This window comes from Herpailurus yagouaroundi, unplaced genomic scaffold (assembly GCF_014898765.1).
Source record: "Herpailurus yagouaroundi ecotype Mexico unplaced genomic scaffold, PumYag 140, whole genome shotgun sequence".
NCBI classification, from domain to species: domain Eukaryota; kingdom Metazoa; phylum Chordata; class Mammalia; order Carnivora; family Felidae; genus Herpailurus; species Herpailurus yagouaroundi.
Genome location: NW_024412395.1, coordinates 31,059,548 through 31,076,140, shown reverse-complemented (window position 1 = coordinate 31,076,140; position 16,593 = coordinate 31,059,548). Strand labels below are relative to the sequence as shown.

The 16,593-nt window shown below is 34.9% G+C and overlaps 1 protein-coding gene across 2 annotated transcripts in view; it reads right to left on the bottom strand.

Annotated features, from left to right (window-relative positions):
- Nucleotides 1-16,593, bottom strand: part of ACVR2A (activin A receptor type 2A) — an 81,999-nt gene that overhangs the window by 36,732 nt on the left and 28,674 nt on the right. The window lies entirely within an intron of this gene.

Below are 16,593 nucleotides of genomic sequence, written 5' to 3'. Positions count from 1 at the left end.
AAAAGATTTACAAAGGAAAATTCATGCCACCTGTTTTTAAAATTCATTATAAAGCTTCAGCAATCAAGACAGTGTGGTCTTAGTGAAAAGACAGACACATGCTTCAATGGAATAGAACAGAGAATCCAGAAATAGACCCACACATAATGTTCAACTGACACACAGCAAAGGTGCCAACACATTTCAATAGAGAAAACACGGTATTTTAAACAACTGATGCTGGAACAACTGGACATCTTATGAAAAAACAAAAACTTCAATTCACATCTCACACTGTTTACAAAAATGATCTCTAAACATATCAAAGACATAAAATAAAACCTAAAAATACAAAACCTGTAGAAAAAAAACATGAAAAATCTTTGTGACCCTAAATTATGAAAGATTTCTTAGAACACAAAAGACATGAACACGAAAGAACTGATAAGTTGCACTTCATTAAAACTAAAACTTTTCTTCAAAAGTTAAAGAAAACAAAATTCACAGACTAGGAGAAAATACTTGCAAATTATATATCTAAGTAAAAGGGTTGATATTCAGAATTCAGAATACAGAAAAACTTCTAACAACTCAATAATAATTTTTTAAACCACCAAATTCCTTAAAAAAAAATGGGCAAAAGATTCAAAAACGTGCTTTGCTGAACAGATATGAAGGGAAAAGATTCTCAATATCATTAATTATTAGAGAAATACAAACTGAAACTAATTCTAATATTGATTAGAATGGCTAAAACAAAACCATCTCAACGTTGGTAAATATGTAGAGCAACTAGGACTTTCACATATTGGTGGTAGGAATGCAAAATGGTCTACCCACTTTGGAAAGCCAGTTTGACAGCTTCTTATAGTTAAACATACACCTACCATGCTACCCAGCAATAGCATGCCTAGCTATTTATCTAAGAAATGAAAAGATACGTTCATGTAAAAATCTGTACATGAATGCTTAGTGGCTTTATTTACAACCCCCCCCAAAACTGGAAACAACTCAATATCCAGTACTGGTAAATGGATAAACAAACATCCATACAACAAAAAGAAATGAACTAGTGATAGCTGTAACTACATGAATGAATCGCAAATACATTACGTTATATTTTATGTGATTCCATTTATACAATGTTCTGGAAAAGGCAAAAATATGGAGACAAAAATCTGATCAGACGCTGCCAGAAGCTGGGAATGATGGGAGAGGACTGATTATAAAAGGGCATGAGGAAACTTTTCAGAGTGACTGAAATATTCTACATAATGACTATGGTGATGGTTACATGACTTGTGGGTTAATGAAAACTCACAGAATTATATACCAAAAACAAAACAAAAAAAAAACCCACACACATTTTATTCTTTGTAAATTAAACTTCAGTAAACCTAACTTAAAAAAAAAAGAGCAAAATCACTACCACTTGCTGAGTTTTGGTATAGTATCAAAGAGAAACATCCACAATTATCTAAAAAAGCTATTAAAATACTCATTTTTCTAACTATGTATCTATGTATGGCCAGATTGCCTTCATATCAAAAGAACATATATATCACAGCAGAGTGTATGGAGAGGTACAAGAATTCAGTTGTCTTCTACTAAAGCAATCATTAAAGAGATTTGCAAAAATTTTACTAATTTTTTTTACAAAATATTTTCCATAAAGATGTTCTTTTGTGAACATACAATGGATTTATTATTGTTACTTTTAAATAAATATATTAAAATTTTGTCATTTTCTAACGTGACAAGGATGATAGATATAACCTGTATTTACAAAAAAAATCTCTTTACAGGGGCACCTGGGTGGCTCAGGTCATGATCTCATGGTTCACAAGTTTGAGCCCCACGTTGGGCTCTGTGCTGACAGCTCAAAGCCTGGAACCTGCTTCAGATTCTGCCCCCCTCACTCTCTGCCCCTCCCCCATTTGTATTCTCTCTCTCTCTCTCTCTCTCTCTCTCTCAAAAATAAAAAAAAAAAAAAAAAATAGTAAAAAAAAAAAAAAAAACACCTCTTTGGGACTCTACATTTTTTAAAGTCTTAAAGAAGTTCAGACCAAAGAGTATAAGAACTGCTGCTGTTCTACAATGTCCTACTACACAGGTGTAATTATAAGCTGCTAAAATCTATGGCAGTATCAGTGCTATGGACTTCCTCTCAACTACATAAGAAATAATAGCATGAGCTCACAGACTATAAGGCTGGTAACTCTATGTTCTTTGTATTCTATAAAAACAAATGAAAAAAAGAAAAAAATAAAAAAAAAAGAAGAAGAAGGGTTATTTCTATTTACCTGTATAAAATAGCAGCTATTTCCTAAGTTATTCCTTTTCAGAAACTTGTTGAAAATACCAGCAAAATAAGTTTTGTCCTTTACTAAATAACCCAAAATCAATCATTCACTGTCACATTATTATCTGAAAACAAGGGAAGGAAAACTTTTTCTGTAAAGGGCCAAAGAGTAAATATTTTTGGCTCTGCAGACCACATAGTCTCTGTCACAACTACTCCATTCTGCCATTACAGCACAAAAGCATCCAAAGGACAGTAAATGAATGAGAACTTTATAGACACTAAAAGCAAAATTTCATATTTTTCCATGTCTTTTTTCAACCATTTAGAAATGTAAAAATCTGGGCGCCTGCATGACTCAGTCAGTTGAGTGACTCTTGATCAGACCTGATCAGGTTGTAACCTCACAGTTCATGAGTTCGAGTCCCACAATGGTCTCTGCAGTAGTGCACTGACAGTACGGAGCCTGCTCCGGATTCTCTCTCTCCTTCTCTGACCTCCTCCCTTGCTTATGCGTGCTCTCTATCGCTCTCTCTCAAAATAAATAAACAAACAAAAAAAGAAAATAAATTTTAAAAACGATTTTTAAGAGCATTATTTTTATTTCCAAAGAAGACACCATTGAAGCACAAGAACACCACTTAAACAAAACCGACAAAAATAAAACAAAATATTGCCTAGAGCAGAAATGTCAAATAGGTTTCATCTTTGGTGTCAATTCCAATCAATTAATAGTAGCTGAGTGGAGTAGTATATTGAGAAAGATTTTTAAGTAAAAGGGTCTTGAAATTAGCATGGAAGGAGGGGGAGCAAAATTAGTCTTTTATTTGCCATCTCTGGTCTAAAGAAAAGATAAACAGGGGCACCTGGGTGGCTCAGTCGGTTGAGCATCCAATTTCGGCTCAGATAATGATCTCACGGTTCGTGAGTTTGAGCCCCATGTCAGGATCTGTGCTGACAGCTCAGAGCCTGGAGCCTGCTTCATTCTGTGTCTCCCTCTCTCTCTGTCCCTTCCCCACTCACAATCTGTCTCTATCTCACACACAAATAAATAAACAAAAAAATTTAAAAAAAAATAAAGAAAAGATAAATGACCATTTCTTCAATTAAAAAAAGAAAACTCTACCACTTAATTTTTAAAGGCAAACAAGATTTCTAGATGGTTTTTTGATTTAGACTACCATTTGTTATTTTCCAGAGACAGAAAGAAGGAAAACTGTGACAATGTCATCACCCACCCACTAGCTCAAGCTGATCCTGTAATCAGTCTCTATCCCATCATATCTCTAGCTGAATACTAAATATAGTAACATGATAATTGTACAAATAAAATCACATCACATATATTTTTATGTTCATAAGCTCACATTGTGACTTTAAAGGTGTAGTTATAAAAAAAAAACATGGCAGGAGCGCCTGGGTGGCTCAGTCGGTTGAGCATCCGACTTCGGCTCAGGACATGATCTCATAGTCTGTGGGTTCGAGCCCCGCATAGGACTCTGTGCTGACAGCTCAGAGCCTGGAGCCTGTTTCCGATTCTGTGTCTCCCTCTCTCTCTGCCCCTCCCCCGCTCATGCTCTGTCTGTCTCTGTCCCAAAAATAAATAAAAAACGTTGAAAAAAAAAATTAAAAAAAAAAAATTCTGACCAACTTGAAATATACAAACTTTTGTATATTTATATGAAACAGTTCAACATATACTTATTTTAATTAATTTAGTTTTACAAATGTTTTAAAATCATAAAGCACAAAAATTTTACAAAAAAATTTAGTTCTAACTTCACATGCATCTCTTTACAAGGGTCCTCTCAATACTTTGTGAGTCATCAAAAAGCATAAAAATATGAATCATCTTCACTTTAACTTGCTTGAGAAGGAATATGTGTTAAAGTCATATAGAATATTGTCACTGGAAATGTTTTTCCAAGCCAATAATATCCATTCACATAATATTAAGATTTTTTCCAGTGTTCTATAGGTATACTTTGTGATCTTCATAAAGTAACTACTTACAATATTATTTTTAAAAATGAGTTTTTAAAGTTTCTTCACAGTCTTTGTAAACAGTTTACAACAAATGATAGTAAACTACCCAACACCACCACCCCATCAAGAATAACTTCTTATTTCTTTTAATTCTTTATCCCCTTCTACGTCTTTCCTTAGGAAACTGACATAAACACTTAATATAGCACTAACTGGCATCATTTCGAACTTGTCTGCCTTCTCCAAAGGAAATAAAATTGAGAGAGCCTCAAAATATGGAAAACTTTGTATTTGTATTCAACTTTGTATTTGCATTTGTATTTGTATTCAACCTTGTATTTGAATTCAAATACAAAATTACTTTTTCTGAGGAATAATCTTTTAGAGAAAATTATGCTTTATAAGTGAGCATTTACTGCATATTGACCATATGCTTGCACTGTAAATTAACACACCAAGATAAGGGCTCCAGATAAATGCCAGAGAAATTAGAGATGATAACATAGGACCTCCATTAGACTTTGAGCTTCTAGAACAAGCCCTGTCACCACTTCTGTATCACCAGTGCCTGGCACAGTACAGCAACTTCATAAATGTACACAAAATCAATCGATTCACACAGAAAAGAAAAAAAGAAAGGCTTTATGGAGGAAGTGGGACTAAAGCAAACTACTAAGGAGAGGCAAAACTATGGTAAACAGAGGCAGAGAAGATAAACATGAGTATGTGAATAATCAGAGCGTTTGACAAAACTGCTGTCAATAGACATGAGCATTCCATATTGTTTAGTATCTGGTATAATCAAGGCAGGTTTGCAAGACATCAGAAGTTAAGAGAAAGAATTGAAGTGATATTTTAAGATTAATCTGAATACAATAAGCAAACAGTGTTGTAATGGAAAGAAACCCAGTAAGTCATACTAACTACCCAATAAAAACCAAGGGTCTACAATATCACTTGTTGACTAGACAGCCCCAAGTATCAAAAGGACTGGCAAATTAGAATACAGATATCAAATTGTTGCTTTGCATAGTCCCTTACTTGGTCCCTCTGAGTGTAAGAAAGTAAGAGATAAAAGCGATTTGATTTATAAAAGTGACTTGGGTTTAGATGGTTGGCCGTTTCCAAATGTTTATGTTTCATCATCTGACCAAAAAAAAAAAAATCTTCCATACTGTCTACCCTTTGTTTCTCTTAGTTGCTAACTCTCTTCCTGATATTTATTCTTACTGTCATAAAAGATCCATATTTTCAGGATAAGTAAGATATCTTCAAAGATGAGGCACAACAGAAAAGTGTTTTTGCCTACAGCCACAAAATGTGTGGGATATCTATAAATGCCCAGGACGCAAGATTAAAATAGTTCTACCCAGTTCTCTGGCACTCATTCGAAATATGCATTACATCAAAACAAATACAAGTAGATACAAGTATTAGCTACACTGTAAAATAGATTTCTGATATTAGATGTTCATCTTATGAGGGCAGGGGAGATGACGGTGACTGCAGCCAGAGGCCAGTACTCCATCGGAATTAATGGGCTATTTTAGAAATTGTACAAAAGCCAAAACTGGGCATAAATTTAGAATAGTAAGAGATAAAAGGTAAATTCTCAAAGTCGGAACAGAGCTCCTAAAATAGATTAAGGAAACACACACACACACACACACACACACACACACACACACACACATATAGTTCCTACTAAAAACAATCTACGAGTCTCAATTACACCACAAAGACACTACGTACATGAAGGTTTTTTTAGTACCTTATTTACTTTGGAAGATGCAACCTTTTTAGTAAATCATCAAACTCTTGTCTGATGTAAAAAGACTATAAAAATGGATCATTTCAGCTCCTATGAAAGTAAATGTGAAATATCACCCTTGAGGAGCCAGTAGAATCAAGAGTGAGAATCTGAGGCGTGGCTCACTCAGTTAAGCATCCAATTCTCGATTTTGGCACAGGTCATGATCTCAACATTCATTCAGTTCATGAGACCAAGCCCTTCATCAGGCTCCACATGGACAGTGCAGAGCCTGCTTGGGATTCTCTCCCTCCCACTGCCCCTCCACAGAGGGCTCATGCGTGCACGCGCTCTCTCTCATAAATAACTTTAAAAAAAAGAGAAACTTGGGGCGCCTGGGTGGCTCAGTCGGTTAAGCGTCCGACTTCAGCTCAGGTCACGATCTCGCGGTCCACGAGTTCGAGCCCCGCGTCGGGCTCTGGGCCGATGGCTTGGAGCCTGGAGCCTGCTTCCGATTCTGTGTCTCCCTCTCTTTCTGCCCCTCCCCCATTCATGCTGTGTCTCTCTCTGACTCAAAAATAAATAAACTTAAAAAAAATTAAAAAAAAAAAAAAGAGAAACTGAAAAAAATAAAATAAAAAAAGAGAAACTGGAAAAAAAAAACCACCTCAGTGCAAAAGTGTTCATCAAAGTGATATCAGGCACTTTAAAATCCGCAATTGAAGAAAATTACCAATACTTAATAGAGTAGCTTTAACTAGCCATACAATTCTATTAAAGGAAAAGAATGCAGACTAAAAACAAACTTACATTAAATAACAATGGGTATAGAATCACTTAACTAGCCTTATTTTAAAAATCACCAAGAGCTTTCTTCATATTTATAACCAAGACTCCTAGTATTAGAAAAGAAAAAAACCTAAAATTCTTGTTATTACTTTTGCATGTTATGTAATTTCTGTCCTATTTCAAATCTCAATTTAATAATATTTTCTATGCAACTGTAAGTACATTACAGGTCTTCTGGTATCCTTTCTTTTCTATATTAGTACGCATCATAGAAGACAAGTCACCTTCCCTATTTGGCTGCCCTGGGCTGTTTTTAAGCATTACCAAGAAAAGGAAATCCACAATGTCCCAAAAGCCTTCTGATAAACATACCAGAAATATGAAGAAGGAGAAATAAATTTTCAAATAAAATTTCTATATGCTAATAAAAACATTTTAGGCCCTATCTTTTTTTTTTTTTTTAACCAAGTACTTCCATACTACCAAACAGTCACTTCCAAAGGAAAACAAAAACACTTTCTGGCATTCTTCCCGGAAATTTTTTTTTTTTTTTTGCTTTACCTATTATACCCTGTACTTAGTACTATCAGTCTGACAAAATATTGCAAGATTCCATCCATCTAGCTCAAGTAACATAAACTAGAAACACAACTAATATGGAATAAACTAAAAATCTAAACGCTGTTTGGTGTAACACTAGACACAGTATGTGCACGTGTGTGTGATAAAGGAGAGTAAAAGTACTTAAAAACTGAAGTGTCTGGGTGGCTCAGTCAGTCAAGCATCTGACTCTTGGTTTTGGCTCAGGTCATGATCTCTCGGTTTTGGTTTCGTGAGTTCAAGCCCCATGTCAGGCCCAGTGCTGCCAGTGAGGAGCCTGCTCAGGATTCTCTGTCCCCCTTTCTCTCTGCCCCTCCCCCACTTGTGTTCTCTATCTCTCTAAATAAATAAATAAACTTTTAAATAAATAAATAAATAAATAAATAAATAAATAGTACTTGTAAGTCAACATTTAATCACTGGTTATTTAAGGACTCCTAATGTTAATTCCATATTAATTTCTGACAAATCACTAAGATAACCACCTAAAGTATATTTGAACACTGTTAACTCATAAGTGACTAATTTTTCCCACATAGATAGTTCCAAAATAAACATATATCTACTTTGTAAGGACGAAGATTTTCTTTAATATTATTTTTTTAAATTTAATTCCAGTATAGTTAACACAGAGCTAAATTAGTTTCAGGTGTACCATTCGTGATTAAAAATTCCATACATCAACCAGTGCTCATCACAAGCGCCCTCCTTAATCCCATCACCTGTTTCACCTATCTACCACACACCTCCCCTCTAGTAACTATCAGTTTGTTCTCTATAGTTAATAAAGACCAAGATTTGAAGAAAAACATAAATTTCTCAATTTCTCAAACCTCTTTCTTAAGAAGCACCTACATAAATAAAGTTTTAGATCCTCAAAGAGATCATCAAATTTGTAATGGTAGAATTTCCTTTTTGAAAGAGGCAAACAGCCCTCTTTAAAGTCCTTACAATGTCTAATTTTTTTATTCACTTAATTATATAAAAAGATGCATTTCTTAATTAGCAAAGCTTTTAGAGGACCTCATTTCTTAAACTCTTCTCTAAATACAGAAGATAGTTGGGGCGCCTGGGTGGCTCAGTCGGTTGAGTGTCTGACTTCTGCTCAGGTCATGATCTCTCGTTTTGTGGGTTCAAGCCCCAGTTCGGACTGTTTTGACAGCTCAGAGCCTGGAGCTTGCTTCGGATTCTGTGTCTCCCTCTCTCTCTCTGCCCCTCCCCCACTCATGCTCTGTCTCTCTCTTGTCTCAGAAATAAACATTTTAAAAATTTTTCTTTAAATAAATACATACATACGTACATACATACATACATACAGAAGATAGTTTACAAAGGCATTGTTCAATAAGAAACTACCTAACCTACAGTTGATTACTAAATTGATAAATAACAAAAGCCATCCGTTATAATGTCTTCTCCCAAAAGAAAATTACCTAAAGTTGGTATATTTGGTTGGTGGCCCAGAACAAAGCATTGATTTTATCATCAACTATCAAAGAACTTCACTTTCCTGAATACATAAAGTATATATAGAATAACAGGAACCAAGAAAAGAACAAATTACAAACGCCTTACTTCTGATTCAAATGACGAGCACTTGGGACCATATTTAAGATTACTTTTCTAGGACAGTCCAAGAAATCCTGGCAAGCTTCCAAACCTCAACCTCCCTGTTTTTAATAGGGGTAAAAAGTCAGGAAGGAGTAATGGTTGTAAGAAAAGACCTGCTGTCTTCTAATTTTAGCGAATATAAGTAGGTTTCTGATAACATTATGAGGGAGAGATTTCCACCAAAAAACAACAGGAAAAGAGGCCCAATGTTTTCTCCTTCACAAATGAGAAAATTCTACCCCTCTACAACCCCTTCTGTCCCTGGCAAGACACTTTTTAAAGTCTATTTTGGTGACATGCTACATGAAATCTTAGAGGACATTAAGTATTTCACAGAGGTAGAGCATCTTCTATGTCCAACAAATATAGTGTTGGCCATACTATGTGCCAGGCACTTTGACACTTGGGTACTAAACAGAAGTAGTGAAAAAGAAAGTATTTTCAAAATTTGAGAAATCTTTAACCTCACCTGGGAAAAAGAGAAAAAAAGGAGAGACTGAATTTTCAAAACAACATACTAAAGTAGAAAGAAAAAAAACACACAAACCTTTAGATACTTCTGAATTTCAATTAAGGCTTACTCTAATTTCTCCAGTAAGGTAAGTGGGAAGGCAGGATAGATTAACAATCAGAAAATCACAAAGACTAGGGAATTTCCAGTATGCTTTTTTTTTTTTAATTTGTTTTTAATGTTTGTTTATTTTTGAGAGAGAGAGAGAGAGACAGAGACAGAGTGTAAGCAGGGGAAGGGCAGAGAGAGAACGAGAGACAGAATCTGGAGCAGGCTCCACGTTCTGAGCTGTGAGCACAGAGCCCTATGCAGGGCTCGAACTCATGAACTGCAAGGATACATGACCTGAGCTGAAGTTGGATGCTTAACCGACTGAGCCACCCAGGTGCCCCTCAAGTATGCTTCTTTATCAATGTATTTTATTTAAAGGAAAAAATCATGTTAGTGCCTCTAAAAATATAGACTTTGTCTTGGAACTAAATTGACAAGAAAAAAGGTGAATAAAGTAATATAAAAATCAAGTGAGAAATCCTGACTTGCACACAAAAGTGTTCACTACTAATCACTGCTTGATATTACAAAGCAGCCACATTAACTCCTTATTGTAGGCAGTTAAGGACCCTTTAAAAAGTAAATAAACCCTCTATAAAGGTATTCATACTAACTATAAAAAAACCATGCATTCATATTAGTAGCTCTAATGAATAAAACAATAAAATAATGTCACCCAGCTTGTCAAGAGTATTTATAGATAACTAAAATTTTAAAAGAACAAAACCAAGTCAGGGATTTAAGTCATAAGCAGCAGAATTCAGAGAAAATCTAAGCTAGCTTTTGAAGGAAGTGTCAGTGGATTAAGAAAGTTATTAGTTCAAGTCAGCCATCTCTTCCTAGACTAGAGCAATGGCTTCCATAACTGATTTCCCAGCTTCCACTTCCATCTCATTCTATCAGCTCTTCATCCAGAAGTCAGATCCTTTAGTAAAGCAAACAAAATCCAGTCACTGCCCCAACTTAAAGCCATTCAATGCTTTCCCACTGCCCAGGCATTTAAAACAAAACATGAAAAAATCCTAGGCAATCCACAATCTGGCTCCTCTTTAGCCTCAATTCACACCAGACAAAGAACAAACTCCTTCAGGTTGATACATTCTACTACTCCTTCCCTATTTCAGACCCCTTTTAATGGCTGACATAATGGAGTGGAGTAAAACATTAAGAAAATGCTTCAAAAAGTTGAGAAAAGTTACTAGATCATGGCAAAATATCAACTCTAATTTGGAAATAGTTCTCAAACTACTGAGAACACAGTTTGATTACATTTAGTAAGTTCTTTAAATATGTATATTTAGCAGCACCTGGGTGGCTCAGTCAGTTAAGCACACAACTCAGCTCAGGTCATGATCCCGCGGTTCACAAGTTCAAGCCCCCCACATCGGGCTCTGTGCTAACAGCTCAGAAGGTGGAGCCTGCTTCAGATGTTGTCTCCCTCTCTCTCTGCCCCTTCCCTTCTTGTTCGTTTTTTTTCTCTCTCTCAAAAATAAATAAAACATTAAAAATTTTTTAAGAAATACATAAAATATGTATATTTACCATCAAATTTTCCATTCCCAAGAAACCAAGCTCTTAAAAATTAAAATAGTTATTTTTCTATGATATGTCTATAGCCATTATCCATTCCTCCAAAAAAGAAAGCCTCATTTGGTATTTAATTCGTAAGAGACAAAGGTAAGCCCTTAAATCTAATAACCTTTCTCTAAAAATCCCAAGTCACAATAATACAAAACATGTATCCTTCATCCTAAACCCAGAGAAACCTAAGCAAAAATTTCAGATGAACATTCCAAATCAAATGAATATCTGACTCTGGTTTCGTTACTGGCCTCTTGCTTATTAATAAAAATGTATTCGTTTATTTATACAAGTCACATTTGCCCACTTTGAAGATAAAAGTCCATCCAACATCTTTCAATAATGATCAAAGTTGCTTCAAAATACTGGCTTGTTCGGGCGCTATGAAAGTAGAAGTAGAAGGAATAATAAAATCAGATTAACAAACACATTTTTATTTAATATTTCAAAATATACTTCACCTAAATCTTTCACATTTACAATTTTAAAACATTTCTTCCAAATCTAGCTTTAACCTTTACCTTCTAAACTGAGGGAAAAATGTTTTTCTTCAACACTAAAACAGTCTTCCTTTAATACTGCCCAAAATATAAGAATTTTGTTCTATGCTAATTACCACAAAATAATTATTTTAATAGCACCCCAATAGAGTTTTCCCTCCACAACTTAATGGAATAAAATATATATACTACTGCATCCATTTTTAGTGTAAGTATTCCTATTTCTCTGTATAACCAGTCAGTAGTTAAGAAGTAGGGCTTTCAAAGAATAAAAAAAGGAACATGATAAATATAACACTAACAGTTTCAATCAAGGATCAAAGTTATAGTAGAAAATAGTCTACAATGAGCCTTCCTCAGAAAGCTTTCACATACATATCTGTAAAGCCTATTACATTTAGTACACAAATTTTATCACCCTAATATAATGTTCACTTGAAATGTCATGTTTACTAAAAACAAGTGGTTTACTTCAACAGTAATTAATAATTGATCAGTTTTACCATGTGAATGATTATTTTCTAATATGCCAACACCTACATCTCATTAATGAAACCAAGAAAACCACTATTCGCTTAAGCTAATAGTTAAAAGAACTTTTTGTATTCAGGAATATGACAGACAACCTTAAAAAAGTAAAACTGAAAAATAGTAAACAAACTATTTACTTTTCAATACAATCATAGAAGAGAGTTAACACCATGATACACCTTTGCCTAACATACTAGTAAGTTAAACATCTTGAAAGAATTGTTATTCCACCTTGAATGGCATTCTACCATTTCTTAACATCCTCCCTCCTAGAAATGTTTATGACAGACAACCGTGGAAAAGTAAAACTGAAAAATAGTAAATAAGCTATTTACTTTTAAATCCAATACTGGAAGAGCGTTAATACCTTCATGTACCCTTGCTTGTGTTCTAGTAAGTTAAATATCTTGAAAAGAGTTGTTAGCCCACCCTGAATGACAGTCTACCATTTCTTCAACATCCTCCCTCCCAGAAATGTTTACATCCATCGTTTTGTTAAAGAACAAAGACCTACAGAATCCTAACAATTATTGGGGTTGTTCCCAGTCTTCTATTTGTGAAACATTTAAACATAAGGCAAAATATTCTTACTAATGAGCCACTGAAAGATACCAAAATAAGGCTCAAAGATGTTCAAATATAGGGCACTTTACTCCCAAGTTAAAAGCTACTTTCCCACTGCCAGAAACTAAGGCCACAGATGGCCAGTGTTTAGGTTCAGATCTACCCTTGGAAGTCTGGGATCAAGATGTATAGCAGAAAGCAAAGGAATTCAGAGAAACAGAAACTTTAATAATGCTACTATTGTTACCCCTTTTCATACTCAGTGATGTATTTGTGCACTGAGGAGACTGAGAAGGGACAAGAGCAATGGGACAGAAGACAAGGATGGAGACAAAAAGCAGTTGGAAGGACACAGGAAACAACTGCATCCATCAGAGTTGTTCTTAGTGAAGCAGCTGGCTGGCTGCTGACTCAGGGGCCAACAATTCTAATCCCTGGCCTTCCACTAAGTCTGAAAACCAATTCTGGTGGAATTCACACACCCTCTTCCCATTTAGCACATATACCCACCTGCCCCAATTTTCAGTGAAGACCAATTTTCCCTTTGAAAAACAAATTAAGAACAGGAACAACTGCAATGATAGTTTGAACCCAACAGGAACTTACATATCTATAGGTATTAAAAGTCTCTTAAGTTTAATGAGGAGAATGACAGTGACAGGCTGATGACAATTATGTCCCACATGCCACACAACCCAAGATCCGTCTTTAACATTAGCACTTTCAAATATAAATAAGCATTTATGGCATATTCCTAACACCTGAGGAGAGATTTGAGGTTAAATACCTAAGAAAAATAGCAGCCACACTGGTGTAAAGAAAGTTTAACAAAACAAATTTTAGTTTTTTGTTTGCTTTGGTACTTAGAAATTTTAATTTTTTATAAACTATTTCATTTATTTTTATAACTATTTTATTCAGTAAAAAAGGGAAACCAATAAGATAAGAGAGACAAAAAATTGAGACACATTACAAGAAAAACAGAAAAAAACAGTGAGCGAATAGACTGCTGAAATGAGAAACAGGAAAAAAAGACCAAAATCTAAGGATTGTTCATGGGAGTGATGGTACATAATCCTTCCAAGAGGTGAACACTAGTAGTGCAGAAAACACACTGGGAGCACAGAACCAGGCATACAATAATGCTCAATAATTTTTCTTAATAGAAGTACCAGACACTGCCTGTCTATACTATTTTCTGCTTCCCTATTTATTTTGCCACAAAATCTTAACAGTTTTCACTAATGGACTGACTGTAACATTTTTGGATCTCTGAAACTAACTTAAAAAGGAAGGGTGAGAAGTACAGACTTCTTTGAGAGCCAACCATGTTCTATGATTTTCTTTTTTCTAAAAATCCTTTCTGGATACTAATGATTTCTGGTTTTTAACCTAAAGGTGATAGGTTTGTCCCCTAATTTGACATCTGTGTTAATACCTTATTTTGAGTCACTAGGGAAAATATATGTGCACAAGCGCCCACACACAGAGTTCTGATGTGCAACATTTTTATGTTTCTTTTCAAGCTGGAAGCATACTATTCCTAAGTCACGCCATGCAATTTATGTGCCTACAATTTATGCCTCTGGATGCAACCAGAAACTCAGAGCAAAGTGTGGGCCCTGTACAAACTCCATCAAAATCACCAAAATGCTGATCTCTGGGCCCCATTCCAGACCCACTAAATCAAATTCTCTAATAATGTGTTGTCTGTTACGCTACATTTTTAGTAAGTATGGCTACATATTATGTGTAGGGATGAGATACAAAAATAAGAATTTTTGAAGATGAAATGCTGTATCCAACACAAAATTGATGTTCAGTAATAGTTTGCTCTCTCTGGAAATGGAGAAAATGGGGGATTATATTTTATTATCCCCAGAAAGTACCCTTGTGTTGGTGGTGGCTTTTTACTCTGGGCTGGGTTGTTTGTTGACGGTAAAAGAATATTGCAGGTAGACTTCAAATAATCCCCAAACAAGATTTCTATTTAAATAATAGTCACAGAAATAATTTTTAAAAATTATTAATACTATTAGGAATTATTTCTAATATTAATATTCTTAACCTTAAACACTTTAAACTTCTGTATTTAAAAATTAGAAAAGACCTGAGTCTTTCCTTCAAATTATATATTTACTTCGCTTGAATATCTACAGTGCTGCTTAGCCTCTATGCAACTAATAAAAGCAAAAAATTAATGAGATGAGGTAAATAAAAATTCATTGTTTTGTGCATAAGAAATCTGGTATCATATACTTAATAGGAACTGTTATCCACCAAGACTCACCTAATACAGAAATCATTATAGTTTACAGCTAAGCGTCACTGCCTATATATACAAATAAAAATACATGTGTTATATATTGTAGTATATGCACAGGTAATATGCATTATATATATTACAATCTATAGCAGTCTAACATTTAATTATCTTTTTACTTAAACTGACTTTTAAAAACAAAGATATCTTACTTAATCCTTACAACAATCCTATAGGGTAAAAGGAAGAGCTATCATTATTCCTACCAATTCCTACTCTAGGCTTCTAATACAATCAGAAGATTCATACTTGAACCAAACAGAACCATCCCTTCCAGTGTTTCTCAAACTGGATGTGGTGTAGGTCAGGTGAGTGCTAAATAAAACTTCCTTAGTTCTACCCTCAGAGACTGATTCAGAGGGTCTAAGGTGGAGCGCAAGAATCTGCATTTTTATCCAAGTACTCAAGGTGATTCCAATCCTGGGAGGACCTCAAACCACAGTTTGAGAATCACTAAACAATTCAATCCCAACTGAGACCGAGAGAGATGATGTGATTAGCTCATTACGTGGCAGCAGTGGGACTCAAACCCAGACTTCTGTTCTCATTTTCACTATGCACACCTTTCACAAAACAAGACTTAGAAAGTCTTTATTCACTTAATAGGAATTATGTGTAAAGAAATTTTCATCAATTGTTAATCAAGACTGCTTTAAGGGATATTAGCTTTGAAGATGTGGTATGAACACGTATTCCAAGAAAACACTATGGTAACTCTTCCCTTCCATCTAGATATTCCAAACTAAGAGAAGTAACAGGAAGATCAGACCAGTCAAGATGCATACTCATGCATACTCACTTAATCCATACTTATCAATGAAGTTGATACTATTTCTGCCCATTTTATGAATGAAGAAACTGACACACGCATAACTGTAACTGACCAAGGAATATAAAATTCAGCGGTCAGGCCAGGCCAGGACTAAAGTTAAAAGTACGAGCTCTGAACATCACTTCTATACTGTGACTAGTGTCCCCTATCACCAGGTGCTCTTAGTTCACTGCCTAAGCAATAAATTATGATCTAATATTCTGCATAATCTTTCACCTGCTCTTAAGTCACCAAAAACTTTGTTCAGTTCTTATTTCATTAAAATCAATCATTTACCTTAGACCCTTCCTCTCTACTATCTTAGTGTAAATCATCCTCCCCTGCCTCACTGCTACCCACATTATTTCTCTGCAATCAGTTTTATCTACTGATCTCAATGGTTTCTCTTGAATGTCATTGTGAGTAACTACTGGTCTTCAGTAGTGACATAGCCTACGCTAAAAAGTCCTTGGTTGGGAAAGATGTTTTCCTTAAAATAATTATTTTATCTGTACCATAGAATACTGTCCACTGTCAAGTCCTGCCATTTCCTATTTTCATCTTCTTTTGAATCTCTGCTGTTCTCATCTTCCAGATGGTTTCCCCACCACCTACCAAAGCTCTGCTTCACACTAGTTCCTCAATCTCTCTTCTGAAATTACATACCATTTCATACAGAATTCCCTGCACTAGGTCTATCTTAA